Source organism: Rhagoletis pomonella, unplaced genomic scaffold, assembly GCF_013731165.1.
Source record: "Rhagoletis pomonella isolate Grant_MI unplaced genomic scaffold, Rhpom_1.0 Rhpom_scaffold_01631, whole genome shotgun sequence".
NCBI classification, from domain to species: domain Eukaryota; kingdom Metazoa; phylum Arthropoda; class Insecta; order Diptera; family Tephritidae; genus Rhagoletis; species Rhagoletis pomonella.
Genome location: NW_023460185.1, coordinates 1 through 27920, shown reverse-complemented (window position 1 = coordinate 27920; position 27920 = coordinate 1). Strand labels below are relative to the sequence as shown.

The following is a 27920-nucleotide window of genomic DNA, read 5'->3' as shown; positions in this document are numbered from 1 at the left end:
TTTTAGCCTTAATTACTTTCACCTGTTCAAATTGGTTTGGTTCACGCAACTACTTAGGGCATACCATACTTTATTTAGCTACTGAGAATAAATTGTAGCAAGTAGTAAGTGGTACGACCACGAAAGGGTTCACTGCACTCTCAAGACACTCAAAGCCCGCCCTTTTCAACTGTCATGGCCTTTGACTGTCAACTATCTGCCGCATTCTACCTACTTTACTTTGTTCTTCTACGCGTTGCTTTCCTTCGAACTCTCCTTAACTCTGCTTTGAATGCAATTAACTACTTACAATTTAGTCGCAATTTTAAAAGGGACGCTGTTGTAGCAACGCAAATGTGTTGACGGTTTATTAAAAATGCATTTAATTTAAACTGTAATTTACATAATTTACCGCCTGTTGTAAGTAAAGAAAAATGGTAGGCGAAGGAGCGCTCGAATTATAAGCGAAGTACATAGCAAATGCGTGCGCTTACAGCTTGTATACAGCAGTATAACTATTCGTATATATGTACATATCTATGTATATATGTGTGTATACATGCATGCTTGCATGCCTTCAACAATTACTGTACTTCTATATTCGTTTCTGTAATGATAACCTTTTTTGCCTGCCGTTCATCAAAAACTTATAAAGAGCGCAAATTGTCTGCGCCGAAATTCTCTAATTACACATACGACATGGCGTACCAACGCACGGCACAAGCTTTGCAGAAAGTAGGTATGTAGGTATGTGCATATCGCATACGATCTTCAAAAGTGACACAACTCAAAATTACACGTTCATCAGAAAATGCGAAAAGCTATTTCTTAGCACATGCTAATCATACTTATGGGCAGGGAATACTTTATCTTAGGTTTTTTTCAACAATTTGTATACAAATTTTTTCCAGCTTTTGCTGAAAGCCAAATAAAAGCTCTGTGTACATTTTTAGCGCATAATTTCAAAAATGCCAAATTTTGAGTTATGTCACTCTTGAAGATCATGTGTGATATGTTTTTCTCTCTACACCAACTGGTTTTAAATGCGATTATGTGAAGTTGCACTTTATGAGCGAGTCGTTGGAGTTGATTGCATTTATATTTATTTCTTTCAGAGTTTCGTGCGGCATGCCCACACATTTTATTTAGCAAGTAAATTGGCAAAGTCACCTGCGCGTTTTCTCACAGCTTTAAGTTTACGTTGAGAACCAGGCAGTTTTGACTGAAACGACGGTAGTTTGGAAATATTTTATCTCGGAACAGGTGGACAAGCCATCTACTTCTTTAAGGCATATTCCGGACAGAAATGCTGTAGACAAAGCTCTGAAGTGCCTAAATAATTAAAAGCTTATCATATAGATATTTCGGCTTTTTATAAACAAGCAATTTAAACATAAATATACAATTACGAGCTTTTCTTAAGTTTCTTAGGTCGCAGCCAAGTATCGAGTTTCTCTTCTTCAGATAGTATCTACATTCCAGCGCTTATTAGGTTTTATTAGCAATGTTCTCACCCAGTAGAATCTGGGCAAGCCATAGCATACAAAAGTTAATCAGAGATAATAATTTTTAGCGCTAAATAGATTCTAACAACAACGGTTATATCTCGTTGTGTCTGGACTGGCACTACCACCCTCCTGACTTGGATAAAAAGTCCAGGTGCTAGACAGATTTTCTCTATTACGTTTACGTTGGCAGCGCCAGGACAGTATCTGTCATGCGACAACCTTACAAGAGTAACCTTGACGGGCACAGCAAAAGTTGTCCTGAAAAAATTTTAGCTTCTTAGAACTTGAACGGGCTCCAGAATAACAGTGTCCCTTTGAGATCATCACTTATGGTGGTGGGAAGTCTTCCTTCACTGAGATACTTTTTACCAGTACCTGGACTGGCTGTATCCTAAAAAATCCTACCTCTAGTAACCAATCCTTTTGCTAGCAATTTTTTTCGTTCAAGGGTTTTCTTGATACTGTCATGGCAAGCACTGGCAAGTAATAGCCATATAATAATAAACTAAATATCAGGGTTCTGGGTATTTTCTCCGAAGCCCAAAATTATTGTACCAAAGATTAGACTGGCTGTAGCATACAAGAACTCTTCAGAGATTTTCATTTCTGCAGCTGTAATATTCTCTCGAAAAAAGTTATCTCTCTTGGGAAACTGATCCTAAATAGTGCTGGCTAGATATTCCTAAAAATAATTTCCTTGTCATCACCATGACAAGTTCTGGCAAGACGTGTGATACAATGGTAAATTAGTGATTGTAGCAGTCCAGAATCACTGGACAGTGGTTGCTTAGACCGAGCGTTACCCTTGTGGCTAGCGCCTCGAAAGCTTTCCTTCTCGGGCGCTAGACGGAAGAAAGTAAATCTGGCCAGCGCCTCTTCAGCTGACCTGAAAATTATTTAACATAAACGTGTCCAATCGGTTTGAATTGTTAAAAGGCGCTTGTTAAAGGAATTGGGCAGAAAATATCAAGTATAAAAAATAGATCTGAAACGAATTCGGAATCGAGTTCAGCCACTCTTCTTACACCTATCTATTTTACCATATCTGCTGATATTGAATCCGATTATACTTAAGCCTTCAGCATCATAAGTTAAAAAAACAGGTTTTTATATAATAAGGCTACCGCTTTTACGTCACTGACAACGAATCGCCAGCTAATACTTTGGTGGTCAGCATTTTCAGAAGATCTATCAATATCATATTGAGACAGTGAAAAGAATTGGTTTATAATAGTAGATCATCTAATAGGGTATTTTGAAGACAAAATCGGTTTGGCTTCTCTAAAGAGAGTTTTATTTAAAAATATCCTTTCAAGTGCCATCAGGCCACTTATTTAATTGTGGCTGAAACGCCGCTGTTGGAACTTATAAGACCCTTTATTGAGAAAAGAAGTATCGCCTCAGAGATGGAGAGGCATCTGTAACCAGGTATGCATTGAGAGGTACCCCTCATTAAAGTGTTCTTTTACCTCTAGTCTGGAGTCTTTCAGTATAAAGAATTTTTCTAAGATAGCAGAATACCGACTGTCACGTCATAGCCTATGCTGACGACATTGCACTCACAGCTAGGGGTAAGCATCTCCAAACACTAAACGAACTCTTACAGTACGCTCTTGGTCTCATGACTAATCGCTAATCGAGGGCGACTTGACTCACGGACAGTCCCACCATGACAGAAATAGTACTGTTTACGGGGAAATAAAATTCAACCGTAAAATGAAAGTGTGTTGGCTAGTCTAGTCGACCCGCGTAAAGGCAGCTTAAGCAGTTTGTTTGGAAATCTTGATTTTTTGAATATCGAATACAACCGATTCTCAATAAAAGTTTTGAGTTTTTCGAATTTTTCAAGGTTTTTTCCAATTTTCAGGGTGGATACCCTCAAACCAAAACCAACTCAAACCAACTTACATAAGAGATAAGCACTCATAGATTTGTGCTTTTGTATAGGGAATCACTTTGGAAACACCACTGCCAAGTAGTACCGGAAGCCATATGAACGCATAGAAAAGTTTCTCTTAAACTTACACATCACGCGGCTCATTTGGTCATAATCTCGCTTATATCTTCGCTGAAGCAACACATTTAAAACAAATATGAAAAGTTTTTGTTAAGTTTAAAATATAATTTTCACAGTCGAAAAGTCTGTAGGGACGCATTCAAACGCATCCACATGACTGATGACTTAAGTTGAAAGTAAAGGCGCCAAAAAACGGCAACATCAGTGAAGCAAAGTTAAAAGGCGACGAAGCGTGAGTGGTGCAAATGGTAAAGGAGATATTAAGGTTGGGGTAAGGGTGCAGAAAAAGTGACGAAAAGTGGAAGTTAAATATGAAGATGGATGTGTGCTTAGTTCCTAGGCGGTATGTAATCTAAGTGTGAGGTAGATAAGCAGCGAAACAAATGGTTTTATAAGAATGAAGGAAGCGTGCGACAAAGCAGATCAAAGCGTGGAACGTCTCAACAGACTTGATTGTTTATTTGTTTATGGATAGAAAAAAGGAACAGAAAAGTGAGACATCATGAGGAGCTAGTACAAAGCATAAACTTATTTATGTAGGGAAGCCTGCATAGGAAAAACTGATTGTAAACGTAGTCGAAACAGCAGCTCTGAGTGAGTTTGGCTGTATAGGTCGGAAGCCTTTTGTTTTTTTTTCTCAGCATCAGAAACGTCGACGGCAGCATCCGATGAAGTTTTGTAGACATTGTGTAAGCTTGTATGTATATACATATTATTAGGACAGAGCTAATACACTAAAGTGAAATATATACAAATTGCTAAACTGCCTAACACTTTTGAAATATGAAATAATTTTGCTTGTTTCAATTCTCAACTGAGCAGAATCAGGAAATTTTAAACAAGAGCCATTAAGAGGGAAAATTCTGAATGAATATACATATGTACATATGTAAGTTAAGTATATGCATACATATGCATATATTTAGGCACAAATGCCGTCATACGCATATCTATTTCAGTAGAAGCTTGAACAAAAACTCTCCGCTACATCCACACTATGCTAGTGGTAGAGGTAGAGGTGAGAGACGAGAGTGCCGCTGATGAAATGAAAATGATAGCAGCATCGACTAGCAACCGGAAACCGGGCGGCAGCTATTGTAGAAATATGTATATGTGTTAACAGCTTGTCGAAGAGCAGAAGAAGCGAGCACAAAAAGCACACACGGCACTTGTGGTAGGCATGGAAGAGAAAGTTAAAAAAACGCCGCAGCAGCAGCTAGCTCAGCGTCCTCTTCCAGCAGCTAGCTGGTTTGATAAATGTCTCTATGCTGCCGCTAACCACGACCCCATACTACTGTTTCAACTACTTTAGCTTCGAGCCACTCCAGCCGACAGGATATGATGTGGAAAATGCTATTTACTTAGTTGAGGTTTGCACTGTCGCTGCTCCAGCTGCTACTACTGCCGCTGTTACTTTTCATTTTGTTTTTTTTTTTTGTTTTCGCCAGCTTTACCAACTTCCGTTAGCTTCGATATTTTTCGCATTTTTTAATGTTCGTTTTCTTTGTGTGGTTTAGACATAGAGATTTTATTTAAACTTTGGCGTCAACAACTACATGCACAAGTATAAGTAAATGTCGCAAAAAAGGGAAGAAAAAACTTCACTAAATAAATGTTGCGCAAAAAATGTGAAAAGTAATTTCTGTGGTGTATGAGTACATATGTAAATACTTTTTACTATAAGTATCTCTAGGTATGTGTGATTTAGAACAACTACTATTAGTGTATAATTTTTTGTGTGTCTTTTCGCACAAGCACCGTTATAAAAAGGATCAAGGATAATGTGCGTACATTCACGCTATGCTATATCAAAACATACTATATATATGCATGTTCATATGCAAGCATGAAAGAAGGGTATAAAATAATCGCTCATACGCACTGTACGCCAGTAGCTAACTCGTTCTAGAAAGGAAATGAGTAAATAGGATGTCTTCACTGACTTCTCTGTGTGACTGATATTCATTTTATATTAAAACTAAAGCACATGCTATTTTTTTAACTCATACACATGTACTTACATATAAAACTATATTTATGGTAGCCATTCAGTGCAGGCAATTGGTAACGAAACCCCAGCAGGAATTTTTTTCCATGTTTCACTCGCAGCTCTCATAAGTATACTTATTATGTCAGTGATTCTCCAGAAATGTTTGAATAAATTTTTTGAAATTGAATTGGTTTGTATTTCAAATGAACTAACAATACATATTTACGATGAACTTTCATTAGTTTGCGCTATTTTTATTTACTTGAGTTTCAAAACGAATCACGGCATTCAGTGGTTTATAAATAACTGGGTGCAGCAGAATAGTAACCACTGTAACCTTTAAGATTTTTAGTAAACATTATCATAAACGCTATCTTTCAATACTCAAAATACCTTCGGCTTTCCCTAACAAATCTTAGTAGAACCTTGGTAGGCGAACTTCTTATTAAATGTTTTAAAATAAGCTGATTATTTTTCCCAGCTCGAGACACAATAATCGAAAAAGATACAAACATCGAGACACAAAAATCGAAAAAGCCTTTGTTTGAAAAAATTATGTTACTTTTGTCTTAATGTACGAGTATTTTCAAACTAAATTGTTTCAGTATTTGCAATATTCAAATTACTTTACTCTTATAAACAGGCTGAGAGCTCTTTATAATCATGATTATCTTCTGTGAATAGTCTTTCCTACTGGATCATTTTGATATATCCACTACGTTTCACATGCATAGATAGTTTGCTCGTTATTTGTAATACTGTTTTTTGGCAACAACAATTTTTTACTTTATTTTTTTTTTTTAGATTTAAGCGAAATTTTTAATGAGCTGAATCTGCCGGTCTATAAATTCTAACGCCTGGAAAGTTTTCTATTGTTAAGAGGCCGGTTTAGATTTTCTGTTTGTTATTCTGCTGATTGTTTGATGGTTGTTTGCATTAGCAGAATAGGTGTTAGATATGAAAGCCGAATGAATAGCAGACTTTCGTTCACTTTTACTTTTCTAGCCTTAAAAAAAAATAGCACCAAAAAAAGCACAATGAGAGGAGCCTGTTTATGTGTTAAAGTTAAAACCCATATAAACATACATTCATATATATTTCTTACATTAAAATAGCATTTAAAAGCACCTTTGGTATAAATATGTGAGGCTATGCAATTATTTTAATACTAAACGAAAAAAAATAAAGTAAGTCCGTAGGCTGACAAAAACGAACACTATTTGAATGCCAATAAGTAAATGAACAAAATAGGATGCGATTATAATGGTTTCTCCAGCCCATGTGCGTTATGTGGCAACCAAGCCGTGAGCAGCATTGGGTCACCGCAGAAAAATATAAAGATTTAGTGACGTGTTCGGTTTAAGGTTATTTTTAACTCTGCAGTGTCATAGGATGCGGTTGCAAGCTGATGTGTGTCATGAAGCCAGAAGGTCGTCGCATAAATTCGTATCCGAAAATTGCCTCGTCTCTGGTTGTACGCTGGGTTTGGGAACCGCTACGTAAAACACAGTACACAAAAAAGTGAAATATAGCCTCGATTGAGACCATGGCAACTTTTGAAGGACTAATGTTAGAGGGTATTCACATGGAGTGTCCGAACCCTTAGTGAGAAAGGTACCGCTGCCGACAGGTTAATTTCTTCGGAAAAACCAGCACTGCTAGGATAACGGACTGAGGTTGATCGACTTCGAGGGAGCCAGAATCTATTTATCTAGCACTAGGTTGCAGCGTTAAAGATTTTATTAGACCACTATCTTCTTGTAGGCGCGATATGCATACGCCTCAGTGCACTACATTTCTCTGAGCCACAGATCGAAGCGATCCTTCGAACATAAAGATCTTGGTGGTAGGATCTTTCCTGGATATCAAGGGGGCTTTTAAATACACCCTCCGGAGGCTTCTTCTCCGCCCACTTTTCCAAAATTTAGGACCGGACCGGAGGGAAATTCTGAATCTGCTGTTGGGAGCTTTCCATCAATACTAAGTTCAGGTGTCCGGACTGCTGCAGTGTATTTCAGGCGGAAGTGGCTGGTATTAAGAAAGCGGTGGAGCCACTGCTCAGGAGTGCGATTACAGTCAGCGAGGTGAGCATTTATTCTGATAGCCAAGCGGCTATCAGGGCCTTAAGTGCGTTGGAGAAGCTCACTTTTGATAGGCGTTTCAACTGGTCAGTGTCCAATCGGTATTCACGTGGTAAGGCTGAATATTTTACCTGATCCCGTATGTCGCAGTTGCCTGGAAGATGGCGAGGTGGAATCACCTCAACACTAACTTCTTAGGTGCCCAGCGTTTTCGAGACTAAAGTTGAACTACTTTGGTTCCCACTTCTTTAATAGCGCCGAGGAGCTCTGGGGCATTGAGATTAGCCGAATTCGTAATTACATAATCGGCTTGAAGCATTTTATCGATTAATTTTTGGGTGTCGTTTAGAATGTGATAACACAAAGGACAATCTCCGAATTGTCTAAGTGAGTACCTGACATCTGGGGCTGCCACCTAACCTAACCCAAAAGAATTTGCTGTGACTGAGTGATTGCAGCCGCTATATCCGAGTGGCTAAACGTGCGTACTACCACTCCATATGGCCTGGGTTCGATCCCTGGTCCGGGCAACATCTAATTTAGAGTGTGTTTTTGCAATGAAAAAGCTTTTCATTGAAACCATTGCCTTCGAAGGCCGCGTAAGACTATTGGTCCCTCTATTTGTGTAATACCATCAAGTAGCAGTGCTTATTTTGGGTTAAGTAGGCAATTCAGAAGTGAAATCCTCTCTCTCAAATACCATACCCTATAAGTCAGTCATCATGTCCGTGCTGGTATATGGCGAGGAAAAATTAACAATCATAACATCCGAAGAAACGGCCCTTGGAATACCCGGAAGAAAGATGCTGCGGAAGATTTACGTGACTGATAGCGAACACCGCAGACATTGGAACGATAAGCTTCACAGCGCCATAGCGACTTACTGCAGCGAATTAAAACAATCGATTCTCCAGCGGAGCAAGGGGAAGGTCTTCTTTGCAATGTAAAGACCAGTTGGAGATGGAGATTTGGCTTCAATCGGCACTTTCCAAATTTTTGAACTCAGTCAAAATCGCATAGGCGATTACAGACTTAAACAAGAAGAAGCAGAAGAAGAAGCAGCGGAGAGTCATTCACAGCAATCATAACTCCTAAGCCTAACAAATTCTGAAGACCACTAATTTATGTACATAGATAAGTAACTAAAAGTGTACAAAAGGGCACCAGTTATTTAGTGCACCGTTGTTCCCAACCATTGTGGCCTGACCTTGTATCAGCTGGGTACCCAGTTGGCACGATTACAGCCAAAGCATACTAAACGCCCTATTATCGTAAATTGCTAAGCTTTTCGTTAAATGTCTACATGTTCGTACCAAAAATAGTTAAAGTTCCAGCAGAGACAACAAAATTTTGCAACTGCAACAAACCGAAAAAACCAGTATCAGCGGCAGCAAATGCAATGAACTGCCAATGCTGATGACAACCTTTGCCACACCAAGCCAAGCCAATAGACACAAATATCGTTTTTCAAGTAAGTAAAGTGTACGCAATGCTGCCTGATGCCATTGTTGCCATTTTCATAGTTAACTGTCACTTGGTTGGTGTCACTTTTGTCTCGCAGCTAAAAGCTGCTACTCAAAACTGTTTGCTGCCAGCGGTCTCGCTGATTTTGTTTGTGCTTTTGTAGCACTACGAAGTGTTAATTTTTGTGGGACTCATGTTCACGTTTGGGTTGGAGTTTCGGATGTTAATTTGCTGTGTTGCTTCGCAGCGACTACAGATACTCGTAGCTGGCATTAGTGCAAGTGCTGCTCATAGTTCTACTTGCTTGCTGGCTGGCTGACAATATGTGGTAAAATGATGGCCATGGCAATAGCACAGCAACAGCAACAGCAGCCAAACTGTTGGCGCCACTTTTTGCACTTAATTGAGAACTTCATAATTTTCGCCAAAGAAACTAGAATGCGGCGGAAGGCAGCCAAATTGAGGGCGAGGACTATATGTATTACTGGAGATACATATGTATGGATGTATGGACACAATGCCGTTATTGGTTTTTCAGCACTTGTGCTTGTAGTACATGAAGTGCATAGACCAGACGCTTCATAGACTAATAGAAATTAGCGAAGAAGGGATGCAGTGCTCGCGCACAAATTTTCACCCAAATAGCGTAGTGTCCTTTATTTGTACACATATGCATGAGCTGATAGTTTATAGTTGAAGTTCATAGAAATTGTGCAATTTACACACATACGTACATACATACATGCACGCATATTAGGATGGTCCAAAATTGCATGTGAAAAAGTAACAGGGCTGCAAACTACGTAAAAAAACGGTGCGGTTCAGTTCAGTGGTTAGAAAAAGCTTGTAACGGTTCAAGAACCGGTTCATGAGTATTCCTGAACCGCGGTCCGGTTCGGTTCGGTTCAAATGGGTACAAATAATAAAAAAATATGACAAGTCTATGTAAATAAAAATAAAAGGCTTTATTATTGAGATCAAATGTCCATGCGCGCAATAAACGTAAACGACGTTTTAACAATTTTGGCTTTTTTTGTTTATTTTCTTTTTTAATTATTGTTCATCGTCTAACAAAAGCTATGAAAACTGTTCAAAGTTTCATTAAAATTGCAAACTTTTCTATAAGAATTTCTAGAAGAAAAAAATTTGGTTCTATGTTTATTTTTGGCAATTTGTTCAAAACCGGTTTGCAGCCCTGAAAAGTAAAGTAGGAATTGTAATGCTCTGACACCCTAGGATTATTCTATACCGAAAAAATATGCCCATATTTTTTATTTTGAAATCCAAAAAATATTTAGAGTCGCTCAAAGAAATATTATAGAATTTTTGAAAATCAATATTTTTCAATCGGAAAACTCTCCTTCTCTTCAGGAGATTCCCAATAATAATACTCAATTGATTATTTAACCATTTTTTTCATAGTAACTAAATATTATAAGCCCGCCAAAAACCTCAGGAAATACAATAAGGTGACCAATAAAAAATCTTTTGCACTAAAAAATGGTTAAATAAACAATTGGACGTCTCCTGAAGAGAGATCGAAAAATATTGATTTTAAAGAATTCTATACCATTTCTACGAAAAGTTGTTTTTCCCATATACAATACATGGTAATCTTTGAGCGCGTTGAGAGACCTATAAATATTTTTTGATTTCAAAATAAAAAAATTGGTGTATATTTTTTCGATATCCTAGAGGGTGAGAGCATTAAAATTCCGACTTTACCTTTTTTTGGACCATCCTAATGCATATACTATACTATGTACGTATATTTGAGTGCACGTATGCATTGGCTCCTTCAGCTGTGCTATGCATTCCCCACATTCCCTATATGTTTGCGCTAAAGTGCCGGTGCACAAGTGAATGCGCATTTAATTTAGTGCAAAACTGCAAGTGCCACCAGCCACTAGCCAATGTGGCGGCTGCGTCGATGGTGGCGAATATTGCGGCTGCTGCCACAAATTGTGGCAATAAGAGCGGTGTATAGAAATGCAATTTTACTTACTCGTGCACATACATAAATATACCTTTATGTACATTTGCATATCAAATATTTGCATTTATAGGCATAAGCGATTCTAAAATTCACATTTGTTTACATACAAATGCACATTCGGATTAGTGTGAATAACTGTCTGCACATACTATGTATGAATTTCTGAAGGCGTCCTTCATGTCAAAACTCTTGATTAAATTGGATAAAGCTTTTTCTAAAATGATAATCTTTGAATTATTTCTATAGAAAATGTAAATATATGTTTAATACTATGTAGTCACCTTTGCACGCCGGGAGGGTTAAGTGGTCTTATGACCAAAGCAGGAAAACCGTCCTCCGCTTTAATACTGCTTTTGTAAAATGCCTAGCATTAGCACAGCACTTAACGCCATAATGAGTCAGCTTACTCACGGCTTTAATCAAAACCGCTTCTGTGACCAAACGGTACTTTGACTGGACTTGTCACAGGCGTTTGGCTCAATTTGTTAATTTATGTCCCATATCCCAAGCGCAATAAAATGTTAGTCGTCGTCAGTACTATTTTAAAATCAAACTTTAAAACCGATAAGAACTAAACCGGGTTCCACACTGTGGTCTCCTACCTGTACTACTGTTTAAACTTTAAATCGCGAAGCTGCGTTATTCACCGAACGACACCTTTGTAAAATCTCACTCTGTGAATGCCATCATTGAAGTTTAATCCCCAGCCATCGCTGACAAAGGCCTTTAGCACCCTGAAGAGACGGCCCTAAGGTCTGAATACTGCAGAAGGGTTAACAACAGTTATCCCGACTCGACTGAGACGTACATGTCTGGCTGGCTCCCATGAACCCATTCATCTCCCTTTAGTGCGACCCGAACGGGACGAAGAAGACAAGATAAGTTTTAAGCAACTAGCGAAGGAAGTTCCAGACGCAATGTACACCTATTATCAGCGCTGGTAAAGCCAGAAGCAAAGCTGCTCTCAAAGGAAATTTGGGTTCCAAAACGATTAAGCAATGAAGTGGTGCAGAAGCCTCGCAGACAGTAGAGCGGACAACACAGGCTGTGGGGAAGAAGTGAATGGATATTCAAGTCAATCTGGCGCGCCTCATTACGGATCACTAATCAACAAGCTCGACATATGAAATCGTGCACAGTTCGGAATTACTGTTTGTGAACTGGACCAGTTACCTTTGCTTTGGATTTTGTCCTTAGTAAAGGCAGATAAATAGGATTAGTTTCGACATAAGAGAGTTGATTTTGTGAGTCTACCCAGGTGAGGTCAACCCTATTGAAGAAGATAAAAGCGTCCACGAAGCTGGGCAGGATGGATAGCAGCTTAATTACCGTGCTTTGACAAAAATATCGACACTTTTATTTCTTCACATGCATTTTTGGACCACCCGAGTGTGTACACCACCGATCGAAGCGTCCAACTTTTTGTTTATCAATATTCGCAACTTTAGAATTTTAATGTTATAAATAATGACTAAAATTTAAATGACAGTTGTTGCGATATTTTGAAGCCATATTTCGGTTACGTTATAATGATTTAGTGCAACCCATTAAGTTGCCGCCATGATTCGCACATAAAATTAACACATCTAAATATACAAAATTCCATTCGAAAACATTAACATATTTAAATAGTTTTCAGTGCTACTGCACTATGTTTGTGGACGTATTGTGAAAAAATGTACAAATTCATATACGAATAGTATTGAAACATACATAATTACACATGTATTTAAATATATTGATTTTAGTTATACAAATATAGGTACATATGTTGTATTTAAATTTCACTCGTTATGTAGCTAAGTACAAAATCCAAATATTTTATGCAAATTGTCATCAACTGAGCTCGTTAGTAATACATTTGGCTGTTAAATGTTTGGGCAGCAATAAATATTACTTGAATGCTGAATTGCAATATTAAATTGTAGATTACTTCAAATTTTAACTACTAATTCAATTGCCATGAGTTGACATACAAATAAACACAAAATGTTACAAAAAATTCCATAATGAATAAAAGTTAACAAAATGCGATATTTTAATGACGCATGTAAATAAAAATGGCATTATATCCTATTATAAAAGAATATGCAATTGAATAATAAGAATAATACAGTAAACCATAGGAAAGGTTATTTTTGTAAACACCCTAATGTAAGTTTGAATTTATTGTGATAAAAATATTAAAGTACATCCTTAAGAAAAGTTGGTATGGAGAAAAAACCTACGATGCGATTTTATTTTGGTGTTAAAGTCTAATTTTTTTCCACCTAATAAATTATTATAATTTTTTTTTTAATTTTCAACTTTACATAAGCCTAGAAACTTTTGGCTATGTTTTGATACGATAAAGTTATTAAGGGACAAAGGTGTAATTTCTTATAAGCTTATGTCACCATTGTCACCGGCTATTTTCGTAAATTTTCCTGATACTGTTAGTACCTGTTAAGATAGCGAGAACTCAAAAAAGAGGGTAAACCAAAGACCACTCCTTTTAAATTTTCTGTAGGCAAATTAAGAAATTTAGACTATTTAGATTTAATTGAAATTAATATTAGGATTTGTTAACATAATTTTTTTTATTTTTGAGTAACGTTTTTTCTTTTATACGAATATTAAAACTATCTGCATTGAAACTTTTTTAATAAAACAGTAAATTAACAAGTGACCCATAGGGTCGTCTAGGGAAAAAATTATTATTTTTTACAAAATTGTGGGAAATCACATACCAATCAATAAAAGGCTTATTTAGCCGTAATTAGTTTTTGCAACAAAATCGTAAAATTGCCCCAATGCTGCAGATTCAGATTTCTCGTACCCGAAAACTCCCAGAAATGTCTTTAGTGGTTTAAAAATTTGCATTTAAATCAATTTTAATTGTTTTAAAAGCTGCTCTGCGATCACCAGCTTCAATTGAAAAAAAAAAACAATTAAAATCGCTATGCTATATTATTTTATGGTACCTTATCTAATGTTATCTTATGTTATATTATGTTATGTTAGGTGATATTAAGTAAGGTCATGTTATGTTATGTTGTGTTGTGTTATGTTATGTTATGTGATCTTATGTTCTGTTGTGTTGTGTTATGCTATGTAATCTTATGTTATGTTGTGTTATGTTATGTTATTTTATCTTATGTTATGTTATGTTGTGTCTTATAATGTTATGATATGTTTAGGTTATGTTGTATTATGTTGTGTTCTGTTGTTTTGTATAATGTTGTGCAAATCACCTAAACTCCCCTCATCTCTCCTCACATCAAATAGATACTCTCAGTTGACATCAATTCAACTCAACTCACCTCATTTCATCTCAACTGAATTCAACTCACCTTAACTCAATTCTTTTCACCTGAACTCAATTAACTTCAACTTCACCTCAGTGGCTGAATTTTAACCGCTGTGGGAACACTAGTATTCATTGAATTTTGTTGATATCATTTTTTTTTTTTGTATTTATGTCATCGCATTTCAGAATTCGGTTTAAAAACGCCCTATGTCAGAACATTTTCAATGTAACGGGTGATTTTTTAAGAGCTTGATAACTTTTTTTTAAAAAAAAACGCATAAAATTTGCAAAATCTCATCGGTTCTTTATTTGGAACGTTAGATTTGTCCATGACATTTACTTTTTGAAGATAATTTCATTTAAATGTTGACCGCGGCTGCGTCTTAGGTGGTCCATTCGGAAAGTCCAATTTTGGGCAACTTTTTCGAGCATTTCGGCCGGAATAGCCCGAATTTCTTCGGAAATGTTGTCTTCCAAAGCTGGAATAGTTGCTGGCTTATTTCTGTAGACTTTAGACTTGACGTAGCCCCACAAAAAATAGTCTAAAGGCGTCAAATCGCATGATCTTGGTGGACAACTTACCGGTCCATTTCTTGAGATGAATTGTTCTCCGAAGTTTTCCCTCAAAATGGCCATAGAATCGCGAGCTGTGTGGCATGTAGCGCCATCTTGTTGAAACCACATGTCAACCAAGTTCAGTTCTTCCATTTTTGGCAACAAAAAGTTTGTTAGCATCGAACGATAGCGATCGCCATTCACCGTAACGTTGCGTCCAACAGCATCTTTGAAAAAATACGGTCCAATGATTCCACCAGCGTACAAACCACACCAAACAGTGCATTTTTCGGGATGCATGGGCAGTTCTTGAACGGCTTCTGGTTGCTCTTCACTCCAAATGCGGCAATTTTGCTTATTTACGAAGCCATTCAACCAGAAATGAGCCTCATCGCTGAACAAAATTTGTCGATAAAAAAGCGGATTTTCTGCCAACTGATTTTGGTAATAAAATTCAATGATTTGCAAGCGTTGCTCGTTAGTAAGTCTATTCATGATGAAATGTCAAAGCATACTGAGCATCTTTCTCTTTGACACCATGTCTGAAATCCCACGTGATCTGTCAAATACTAATGCATGAAAATCCTAACCTCAAAAAAATCACCCGTTATTTTCGTTTGAGATAGCGTGTGCTTCACTCAAATTTTGAGATAGGGCGTTTTCGACCGGGCTGCCGAGATAAGTCGATCTTCCACTCAGCCATCGCAGCCATCGATATGAACTACTAAATAGACAATTGTGGGTTTCAAAAACAGATATTTTGTATTATTCCTGAAATTTTGGGCAAAAACTCACATTAAATTTAAACAAAGTGCTTAAAAAAATAGCATTGAATAGCTGACAATATTTCCACTACTTGCTGACTATTTGCCAATATTTTTTTTTTTAAACCAATAAAAACTTAAATAAAAGTACAACTTTACAATATTTAATTGCCACAGAGCCCTTAGTGGCGCCATTGAAGCATAAAAATGTTGTCAAATAAATGTGCAATAATACCAAATGCCAATTTAAGCTAAATAAATAGTAATTTGTCGAAATGTTTTAAAGCTGCTATTAGTATTTTTGTTGACAAATAAAAAAGGAGATTTTTTTTTGCTATTTCACTCACAATTTTTTTTAGCACTCTGTGAAAAAAATGCGGCTATGAAAGTGTTCATTAAACGTAGCTAGGCTCGCAGCAGCTGGTGGAATTTATTGTTTGAAAAAAGAAATAGAAATAGAAGAAATATTTTTCTGCTGAAAAGTGTAAAAATCACAATTGTATGCAAAAAATCGAATGAAAGTAGTTTCGAAATTCCATTTTGCTTTCCAGCAAGTGGCCGCGAGGAAAAAATATGTTGCACACTTCACATTCATGCATTCAGCCACTTAAAATGGACACGAGTTCAAAATAAAGTAAATGCAAAAAACGCAATCGCAAAATGCGCTAAAAAAGCAGGAAATTTACGCAAAGACAATTCCTTTCTTTTTTTGTGCACTTCACAGCCTGGCAACATTGGCAGCTGCGCCAATAGTTCCAATGCTTGGTTAGTTGATTGCCTGGCGCCGGGATGTATGTATGTTTGCATGTATGTACATAGTATGCATTTCATGCATGGAATAACATTTATATGTTGGTACTATATATGTACATATGTATGAATGGGATGGCTGCAATATCTAGTGGACGTGCCCATAGTGCTAACTGCCAAATGGCCAATTCAGACGCGTTTTAGAGTAATGAATAAGTGAACAGGCATACGCTTGACCAAACCCCAAGCACGAGTCGTACATACATATATGCATATGTGCATCCAAGTCTAGCGTGCAAAAGTCAGGCATACATACATACAAATGCATACATTCATTTCTATGACTTTTCTAAATTCCCCGAATTTCTGTACCAATCTCTGTTATGCCCAGAGTGCTGCCCTTTATATCATTCCACACATTGCCACAATTCCGCTGGGACGCATTTTTGTGCTGCTGACCAGCAAGCAGTGTTGGCTACTGGCAACTAAAAATATTGTTCAAATAAAAATAGTTGGCGAAAGAAATTGTCTAGTCAATTGTTGTGGATAGTTTTTGTGTGCATTCAGCGCTTGCATGTGACTCACTGACTCACTGACTGACTGACTGTGAGAATGCATCACTGACTGAGTGGTTGAGTGGCTGCTGTCTGGCGTACTGCTTGTACCGCCGCGTACAATGCTCTCAAAAATTTCGCATTTTTGTATTGCAATTACTGCCGATGAAAGTATGTACATATGAACATACGCCTACGTTAAAAGAAAAATCGTGATGCGTACATACCTAAGTAGTATATCCGAGTATATAGTCCGACATAGAGATCCAAGCACCTCTACTACTTATAGCAGGCGGTAATGATGGCTGCTCTCCTTTTTACAAGCTTTTATTTTTTAGATTAATTTCGATCTTTGTCCTCAAACTCAACTAAAGGTGGGCCCCAGGATACTATCATCGAATTTCTGGTCAGTCGATGTTGAATCCGGTATGTTTTACTGATGTCATATTGCTGTGTATTCTGATCTGGTACACAGAGTATGAAGTAATGCTGGCACTCACTCGGAATTCGGAGTGGGATGAAAATCGGGAAGGCGGAGAAAGACAAAGGATGATTTGTTGCTCACGCTGGTAGGCAGCAACGCTTTCCTCGAGTAGTAAAGAAAGTATGTTTCTAGACAGCGGTTGAACTCGTTCTACGTATCGTAGTGGCTAGGGTTTTGCCCGGCAATTTCGCCGTTAAAATTGGCGAGCCTTTCAAATCGTTATTCTATTAAGTGAATCTTTCTACTCGGTTTTCAGTCAGGCATTGCAAGTTTTTTGCGCTTTAATAATATTATGAATCGCCTGCATTAAGGAAAGTCACATTGAAAGATTTGGGTTACTAGTAAGTGAGCAGATTCTATTAGCTTTAAAAATTAAGTCGACAGGTTTAAAAAATCTTTTTTTTTAGAGTTTTAATCGAAAATTGTATTCAATCAACTGTTCAACTTCTCGCTTTTATTATGTGATACAACATTTAATTACATTTCATGAATTTCGAACCGTTTGACGCTGTTACTCAAAGAAAATTAATCACACCAAAGCCTCTATTTTGGACAATCTTTGAATAGTGTTACTTTATTACACCACATCAGCCCACAACAGTTTGATGAATTTGTTCCCTATTTTCCATTTAAAAATCAAACTCAAAGCCAAGAGGCAATTTAATATGCACAAAAGCTTTTGGCGCAGTTCAATTGCCTGACTGATGAAGGCGGTAACCAATTGATAGAGAAATAGAGAGAATACTTGAGTGCATTTGTTGATGAATGCACTCGTATGCTTGTGTGTATGTTACTCTATTTGAGTGAACTTTTGAGTAATTGCAACTGATTGTTTATTTGACTGACCACAAGATTGATTGACTGATTGATAGATTGAATAAATTACTCGCCATCGCTTTTGAGTGCAGTGAGGTGGAAGGTGGCAGGAGTAATACTCAAACGGGGTGTGCAGGCGAAAAGGGTATAAAAGGATGGAAAGGAGCGTTTGTGGAGTGTTTAAATGGAGCAAATAGAATAGTTGACTTGTTAGTTGGTTGAGTTAGTTTAATTGATTGCTTTGTGCAAAGTATGTGAACCAATTGTTCGCTCTACTTCCATTTAGTTTAGTTACACGGCTAGTCACTAAGTAATTGCAATAAAAAGGCAGGCGACTTGTCCCTTTGATAGGCGCTGCTGTGGGCTTGATCACTTTTTTTAAATGTCAAAGGAATCTATGTATAAAAACAAAATAGATTTTTTATTTGTAAAATCCTTTGAGGCCTTAAGATTTTTATGTGGACAAAGTAAAGTTTTAATTTAACGAAGTCCACTTTGATTACTTTTGTGCATGCACTAGTGTGTTGGAAAGATTCTTACAAAATGATAGCAAAAAATAGCCTTAGAAATAAAGCCATACTAAAACACATTCAGCCCTAATTAGATTACCAACTAAATTTAGGGAAAATTGTACATGACTTTGTTAGTTAGCAAACGCCGAGCCGTGACGAAGATATTTTGTAAGGACAGCTGAGATACAAAAAAATGGTGAGATTATTTCACCTCAACGTCCTACAAACAGCATTGCCTTTGCGGCCTTGGTGGGTTTCTCATAGACAGAGCCTAGTCAGGACTTATATCAGAATTGAGAGTTGACATAAGCCAATTGGAAGGTTTCTTTGACCGCAAGCTGTCATCTACCAGCCAGAAATACTTTGTAGCATTGTATGTCGACGTTTTTGACCAGCGCTCGTTGTGCCGATTATAACCCCATTTGTTCATAGCAGACTGGAACTCTGATACACACGCTGTCAGGAAAGATAACAAAAACGGTTCCTTGTCTAGCCAATATCACTGTATACTGGGACCCAAATCAAGCTGATATGGACACAATACAAGACGAAAAAGAGAGTGATCCTCCAGCCTTGGCTGCCGCTTGGTTGTCAGAGTTGATGTTGACGGCATTCTTTATAGCGGCGAATGCCCTGGAAAAAACCTGAATCCCTAATAGAACGCAACTCCTCCAACTCTACAAACCAATTTCGACCCATCTCTGAAAATCTTAAACAGAACTGCATTTCAAAGTCTGACAATATCTCATTTCAATCTTAAAGGAGATGTGGGTTTAGAATACTCAATGGGAACCTGATGGCGGAGAGGACCAAGAGATTACCTTGAGTTGAAACCCCAACTCTTTCTCATGCTACTTTTATACCAGTATAGAACAACTGATGCCTTTTAACGCGATTCTCTAGGCGTCGGGAATAACATTTTGTTGAGGATCACGTCTAAATATTCAACTCTGTTAGAGAAAGTAATCGAGGAAAGCGCTGTAATCTGTTGAGCAACACATATTTTAAGCACTTCTGCTAAAGGTTCGACTGTGCAAAAGGTTCCTTTCACGCCCAGTGCTATGCCATCATCATGAGCGGCAACCCGATAACCTTCCCTTTCCCACTCCTTTAGGGTGTTTGTGACAACGATGATCCAGAGGCACTGCCGCACTCCGCACCGACAGTTTTGTCGCAGAGCATGCGGGAGATATGCCGAACTAGGCTATTCTCGACTCCGAGCTTAGTTATGACTTAGGTATATTATGGCCTCGGGTAGCTCCATCGATATTGAGGAAGGCATCAACCAAAATATATTTTTCCTAAATACTTCCCTATTATTTTTACAATTGTATGCAAATCAGATTTCACTGATCTCCCATTTAAGTAGGCTTGCTGAGGTAGACTCAATCTCTCATTTTGTTGGTCTAAAATCCTTCGGAGACAAGAGAGTGTCTTTTACGCCATGGGAATAAATTGTATCTTCACAGTCCTGCAAGCCTTTTGGATAAAGGGTTCATATAAACTTCATATGTAGATGGGAGTGGACCAGGGACATAACACCTCTATAGGTCCATCGTGGTACAGATAATTGAAGGGCTTTATAGTGCTGACCGCTCAGAGCAGGCGATTTTACAGTAATTATCTACAAGAAATAGAGAAGACCGCTGTTCCAACACTGCTAGACTCACACGGTTCAGAATTGAGAAATGAGCATCCAGGAGAAGCTTAAGCGTTTCTTCTCGGTCTCCGTTGAACGCCCAGTTGCCTATCTCTTAAGTACGCCAAGGGAACATGAATTCCTCCTTGACTCTTCTTTGGTCTTTCTTATCTCGGACTTATTGATACCCCATCCGATCTTAAAGGGCGCCAATCAGAGAGTAGTACGTTCTTCCTAGCTTTACCGAAAGGGCCTTAGCTTGACGCCTTAAGCTATGAGAGCTGCATTGTCCACCATTTAGAGGCAACTTTGCGTGAAGGGATACTCAGCGGCCACGGGCTTTCGGTGAGTAATGGATTGATTGACCAGCCTCTATACAGAAAAAAGGATATCTAAACAGAGGCAGTCCAAAATGCCGGGTCTATGCAGGAATTAGAGGAAGACTTCATCATTATGGTGTTCTAACAAGAAGAATCTCAATTTAGTATTAACATATAACGTTATTCAGGGCGAAATAGTATTGAAAGTCACGGCCAAAATCCAGTTAATTTTTCAGCTAGCGAATCTTGTACACTCATACTAAAACAAAACAATTGCCGAAATTTATTAAGTGCTTTTGCTTTTAGCTACCACAACCTCAGCTAAGAATTAGCAAAATTCCCTGCTATATAACTAAAATCGAGTTTCCAGATGTCCAATTAGGCTTTCTTGAAATACACAAAAAGTGCCTAAGTAGGTGTTTCTGCCTCTATACATACACATGTGTATGCTTGTGATTGTTTTTATGCAGCAGTCCTTTATTTAATTTGCCTCAAATTTGCGGCAATTTTACTCCAGACAATTGTTATAAACGTAATGAAGCTGCTTTGTTTTGTCTAATGCTTCTTTTATTTGTCATATTGTTATTGTGTTTGCTCACTTTTATTTGTTGTTGGCAATTCTCAGCGATTATGCTCATTTGCCTTTAGTGGCGAATATGTTCTTATGCTCCGTCCTTTCATAAGCCAAAGTTTTTTTGGATTGGGCGCAAAAAAGCAAGACAGGCAGACAGGCAGGCGTATGAGCAACAATCAGTGGCAAAGGGAACTAAATGGGGGGGGTGGGAAAAAAAAGACTCGCGCTTTTGCAAGCAACGTACCAAATGGCAATTGTAATGGCAGTTGGCAGTCAATTGGCGGCAGTCATCAGTATTTTTGTCATTCAAAATTCATGAACTAAACGATGTTGAGACAGTGTGGGCAGACAATCCAAGCAACAGAGGCTCCTTCAAGTGTAGGTATGCGATTATCCTTGCAATTGTAGCTGGTTAGCGAAATGTCTGCATAAGTGAATAGCCACGTACCATACGCTGGCTGTCGTTGTGTGCTTTGCTTCGAAGTATGTGCATGGTTTTGTGCTCGTAAGTGTTTTGGCCAACCAGCCGCAACGTTTAAGCATTTACTTATGTATGTATGAATATGCAAGTAGTAGTATTCTTGTGGCATCCTCAGCCATACTCACTTTCATCACTTTATTACTTATCAAAACGCTCGTTGTTATTACTATTATTGGCTTTATGATGTGGCTGTTTGAGCTGCTGGATTAAATTCTGGCCAAAGCTGGTGCTAATACTGATGCAGCTACTTAAACGCGACTAAAAGTGCCAATTTAGAAACTAATGCAGTAAATGTTTTTTGCGGTAACAGGTAATTGCAAGCTGGAGAAAAGCATTTTCATTTAAGAGGCTTATATTGGCAGTTAGAAGTTTAGTAGTTTTGTGTTATAAGTAGTAATTCTGTCTTGAAATTTGCGATGTGATACGTGAATAGCGGATGCCATAAGATATGCTATGGAATCTTTTGAAAGATGCAAATGGCCGAGTCCGGAAGACCTTGAAAAATATTTTCCCAATGTCGCCTGCACTGTTTTTGTCTTAATATTTCAACCTTGGAGGGCGGTTGATGTTCTCAAGGAGACGGTAGAAAGATTTTCATGGTAACACGTTTAATTTCAATTATGAAAAATTCAAAGAAAAGCTGTGAATGGAGCCCACATGTCAAAGCGCTGGGAAAATTCAGCTATCGTTTAAATGCTTTACAAGGTGAGGTGTTTACCGGACATTATTTGATAGCCTGACAAGCAACTAATCAAAAAAATCTCTAAGGCGACTACTGCAGATGCTGTCGCAAACCAGCTCACAGAGAGCAAGAGCTTTTGGTAGAAATATATTTGATGAGCCAAAAAATCTCAGATCATAAGACATTGGCTATCTGATGACGACCCTACTTCAAAAAGGATAAGTGGTTCCTTACTTGTACATATGTACATTTTCTTTTGCTTAAGGTTATATTTTTTTCTTTGTTCTAATTACATTTATGTTATTCATTTTTCCTTTAGCTTATCGATAGTAACATCCAACCAAATATCGATAACAAAACCGATAAAAAATCGATGACAAATTCGATAAAAAATTCGATAGCAAATCGATAAGAATATTGGTAGCAAAATCGATTAGAAAATCGATGAAAATATCGATAACAAAATCGATAACAAAATCTATAAAAATATCGATAGCAAAAACGATAATTAATCTATTCTAAATTCGATAAAAATTTTGATAGAAAAATCGATATTGGTAGCAAAATTGATAACAATATCGACAACAAAATCGATGAAATAATCGATAACAAAACCGATAACAAAATCGGCAACAAAAATCGATTAGAAAATTGATAAAAATATCGGTAACAAAATCGATAAGTAATCGATAATTAAATCGATAAATAATCGATAAATAATCGATAAATAATCGATAACAGGACAGATGAAAATATCGATTATTATATCGATAAGTCCCTAGAATACCGAAAATCTCTCAAATCCAAAAGTGCAACAACGGTTGGAACCGCTGAACCGAACCGACCAAATTTTTCATCCGGTTCACGTCCCTGCTTCAAAATGTTTATTTCGAACAACTATCGTGCAGGCTGGAGACAAGTCATTCCGTCACACACCATGCGCGCAGTTCAAAACCTGAAGTTGAGAGATTACTTTTGTCCTCTGGCATTAGATTGAGAAAATTTATTTCCAAAGTTAAATTCAATTCTGGTCCGCCGAAAACTGGACCAGAACTTAATTGAATAGTTGATTTAATTGCTAAAGCAAATAAAAGCTAGTAAATCTTTACAAATAGATAATGCATTAAACCCGTCAAAATACCGCAGAAGATTAGTGGTAAGCTAGGTATTACTAGAGAAACATAAAAGTTCACTGGCTATTTTTCGAATAAGCCAAGCGACGGCGAACATATTTACACTCCCAGTATAAAAATATATGACATGTATCTGCTTATTTATACGTATTTAGTTTGTGTGCTCATTTGCCAGCACCTCATTGTCGGATGCGTGGCTGTCACCGGCTTAAAGCTAATTAAAGGTGATGGCGAGTGAGAGCTTAAAACGCATCAATCGTGTAAGTAGTGACAATGCAATAGCCTTCATTGTGAATAACAAAACGAAACGTAGACTATACTAATTTAAGCAACTTAGTAAAACAGCCAAACTAACCGACTACAAATGTGCGAATGAAAATAAAACATATCTACTTATTATGTTGAGTGTGAAAAACTAACCAACCAAAAATGGCGACAACGGCCAAGCCAGTGTGTTGGGGCGCGTCTGCGGTGGCAACGGCGGTGGCATTGGTGTTGGCACGCAAGCTGTGTTGTTGGCCATAAAATGGCAATTTTCATGCTTTAACGCCAGCAAAATATTTGCGTACTGAATAATGCGTGTTGATGTGGAGTAGTGAAATGGCAATAACCGCTGCATGTACTTTGGTGCATCAACCCAGTGAGCAAAAAAATCGCCAATGTAGTAATATTGCATTTAGTGAATTGACGTATATATTTTGACTCCATTCTGTCAAATCTTCATCCGCAACTCGTCCCGAAGGATATTCGGAGTATTTAAATAGAAAAGCTTAGTTCCTTAGAAAACACCAGAGTGAGCTGCGATAATGATGGTAGATGGAAAAAGAGTGTAGCACAGAAACCAGTAAAAATAAAGACCATAACTCCTATAAGCATTTTCATTTCAGCAGAGCCGGAAGCAAGTTGCAAAAAAATATTATTGGGCGAATTTTGATTGCTTTACTGGGCAATTCCGGCTAAGATAGCTGAGCGTCTTTTGTAAGCAATTGAAAGCAATAGCCAACATAGTTTCAAAGACTTTGCTTATTCTGGCACGAGAGTCTTAAAAAAGCTCAACTTTCATAGTGAAAAGCTCATTTGGCAAAAAGCACTTGTATAACTTTTAGAAACTTATTATATTTTCTTTTTATTTTCTTATTTTAGATTTTAATTTAAAAATTGTTTTATTTTTATCTCATTTAATTTTTAAAATGTATTGTTTTGTTATTTATTTTTATTTTCATTTTTATATTTTATTGTTTTAAAAACAAAAATATATATATTTTGAAATTTTATTTAATTTAAATGAATTTATATTTTCTTATTAATTTTTTTTTAATATGAATTTCTTTTAATTTTAAGGTTATATTATCATAAAAAGAATTTATTTTTATTTCGCTGAATTTTTATTCTCTTTTATTAGAGTAATTCTTTTAATATCTTTTTTTTTGAAATGAATTCTTTTAGCATTTAGATTTTATTGTTAAAAAAATTAATTTCGTTTAATTAATATAAATTGATTATATTAATTTCTTTTGATTTTAATTAAATGTTTTTTCTTGTTTTAGTTTAAGTTAAAGTTTTCACTGTTTTCAAAAGAAAAATAAGCTATTTTCATTTAATTGGTAGCAAACTTATTGCTACAGGAGGTACAGTATAATACCTAGACTCTCTCGATAGCTGACATTTCAATTCGTTTTTCTAAATACAGAAAAGAGGTTACAACGTAGTTGCCAGAAATGACAAGTGTCTTAAGAAAGACTTTTGTCTTCCAAAAGACTATGGCGAGTTTAAAGACAGTTGCCAGAATTGTCCTGTAAGTCGCCTGTGCTCCATTTTTTTGGCGACAACTGACGTATTCATTATTATAAAAATTTACACTATAGGTGATCACAAGATGGATGTACTTACATCACAAAACTATAACCTATATCGGGTGGTAACTTGGGTTTCAAGGACTACCCAAGCCACGGTGAAATAGTTACGCACAAAGCTTCAACGTTTGGTACGATAACCAAGTGCTTGACGTATTCCTAGGGTAGGAGCCTATACACGTAATCATAAGGCAGACGACAAAATGATCCCTAATTAAATTCGCTAGTGGGGGGCTAGCCCTACTCATTAGAAATTATATGTATTTCGCGAGCATTAGTATTTGAGAAGAGGTTCAGCAATGAATGGTGGGGAAAAGCAGCACTGATTACTCCAATTTTGAAAAGGCATTTACAGACGTCTCGAAAATTCCATTCCAATAGGAATCTATTCAAGAATTTTTCGGGGTGAAGTTTAGGCCGTCAGTCTGTGTGCCAAGATAATGAAATGGGATGGAATTACCTGAAGCTATGGCTATTATATGAATTAGACGAAGGAATGCCGGAACATATCCTTCATGAAAGTGTGGTTCTCGCTTAAAGCAGATTACATCTCCTAGGTGGAGTGATAGTTGATTCATGACATTTGATATTTTGCAGTGGTAGGCTATATTGGAAGCCAATAGGCCACGTTGTAAGTCGTGGTGCACTGTGGTCCCATAATAATAATACTAACAAGCGTACTATATATTTATGTATTTAAATTCTAAATAAGTACATACTCTAGTTTCTAAATCCGTAAAAACTTACTCTACTACCATAACCGGCTAACAACCGAATATTTAGATGTGGCAAAATTTATATATAGGTAATGTATGTCTCTATTTAAGTAGACAATCACTGGTGACAACATATTGCCACCATTTATTGGCCAACTAATAATTGCAAAATTGTTGTGTGGTTATATGATTACTGGTTCAGCGCTGAAGTGTTGCAAATCATTTAAGCCGCCACAACCATAACCGGTTAGCCAAAGCAGATTTTCAGCTTTGCCAAATTCGGCAAAAAAGTTTTTGAAGATTTTTCTGCTCAAAAATTTTTAATTATTTTTATTACAAATCTGCGTTCACTGGCACTAGCCAGTAATAGCCAACAATTTTCCATTCAATAGTCAATTTTAATGCATTTTCCATGTTCGGCGGCCGTATAAATAAACTAATTAGCAAACTTGTGGCGCGCGTTTGTTGCAAATTGCCGCAATCCAGTCATCAGGCATCAACCATCAGACACCAACCAGCATTCGCCAGCGCGCCAGGCGTATGTAAATAATAAATAAATAAAATGCTTAAAATGGCAAATAATATTTGCATTCGCTTGATTGCTGCAAACCATCGGCGGCACGCTAAACTTTTATGAAAATTAGTGATTTGTCAATGCAAGCAATTGAATAGTTAATTGTTGGTGATTTGTTTGATTTGCTTGATTTGCTTTGTGTGAAATATATGTACATATTTGCGTATGTGAATGAGGGATTGCGCATACGCTCTGGTGTACCAAAACGCTCGTTTAGGTGTAATGCGTATTAAAAATAATTAGTGTGTGCTTAAAATATTTATGGGCAAATATGCTAAATGTCTGTAGTAATATATACATATGTGTTTTGGTAAAATTAGCATTTATGAATTTTTAATTCACTTACCAAATATTAGAAATTTGTTACGCTGATTAAGATACGCTATTTAGAGCTTTAGACTGTAAAGAGAAGATAAAATTGTATTTTTATTTCTGAATTTTTACATTTATTTAAAAAATTTAGACCTGAGATTTGTACGAAAATAGATATTTAGGCTGCGTTTCACCTGCTTCATTTAAGTGAACATTATTTTAATTTTTGAATTTTTGGTTTCACCAATCAATTTTAATTTCAATTAAATAAAAATTAAATCAATTAAACATTGACCGAACCCAGGTGTTTAAATATTCAGCAACAGCGGCCCCAATATTGGTTCACTACAATCGAGACATTAAGATAAAGTCCTTCTGATTCGATGTAGAATCTCCATTTAAAACAACTACGCTCCACATAATTTTATTTGCTTCCTCAAATACTTCTTCTCATAGCGTGTGAGCGTAGAAATAGCGTTTGTTCACGGAAGCGGGAAAGCAATTCGTTGGACCGAAGAAAATAATATAATAATATCTAAAAAAAACAAAAGAAATCTGCAATAATAGAAGTTGAAGAAACACTTGCCGAAACGACAGCCATACCAAAGCGTAACTCCCACAAGAATGCAGTGCGCGGTTCACATTCAATATCAATGCAGTCAAGAGCTGCCCACTCGATCAACTCGGAATGCCAACATCAACACATACTTCCATTTTTCACAACTAACTAAGTATGCTATAACTGCACAATCTGAATCCATCAGTCGTCTTCGCTATCTTCACTACATAGTTATATCATTTACCGCAAGCTTCCACTACACTTTAGCTAAGAGAAATATCTACGCAAAAAAAAAAACATAAACTTCCGCAGTCACCC

The 27920-nt window shown here is 37.0% G+C and overlaps 1 long non-coding RNA gene across 1 annotated transcript in view; it reads right to left on the bottom strand.

Moving 5' to 3' along the window:
* Positions 1-27131, bottom strand: part of LOC118752545 — a 32988-nt gene extending 5857 nt beyond the window's left edge. The window contains exon 1 of the long non-coding RNA XR_004994702.1: positions 27078-27131. This is a non-coding gene — a long non-coding RNA (uncharacterized LOC118752545). The remainder of the gene's footprint in view (positions 1-27077) is intronic.
* Between the last annotated feature and the right edge of the window lie 789 nt (positions 27132-27920).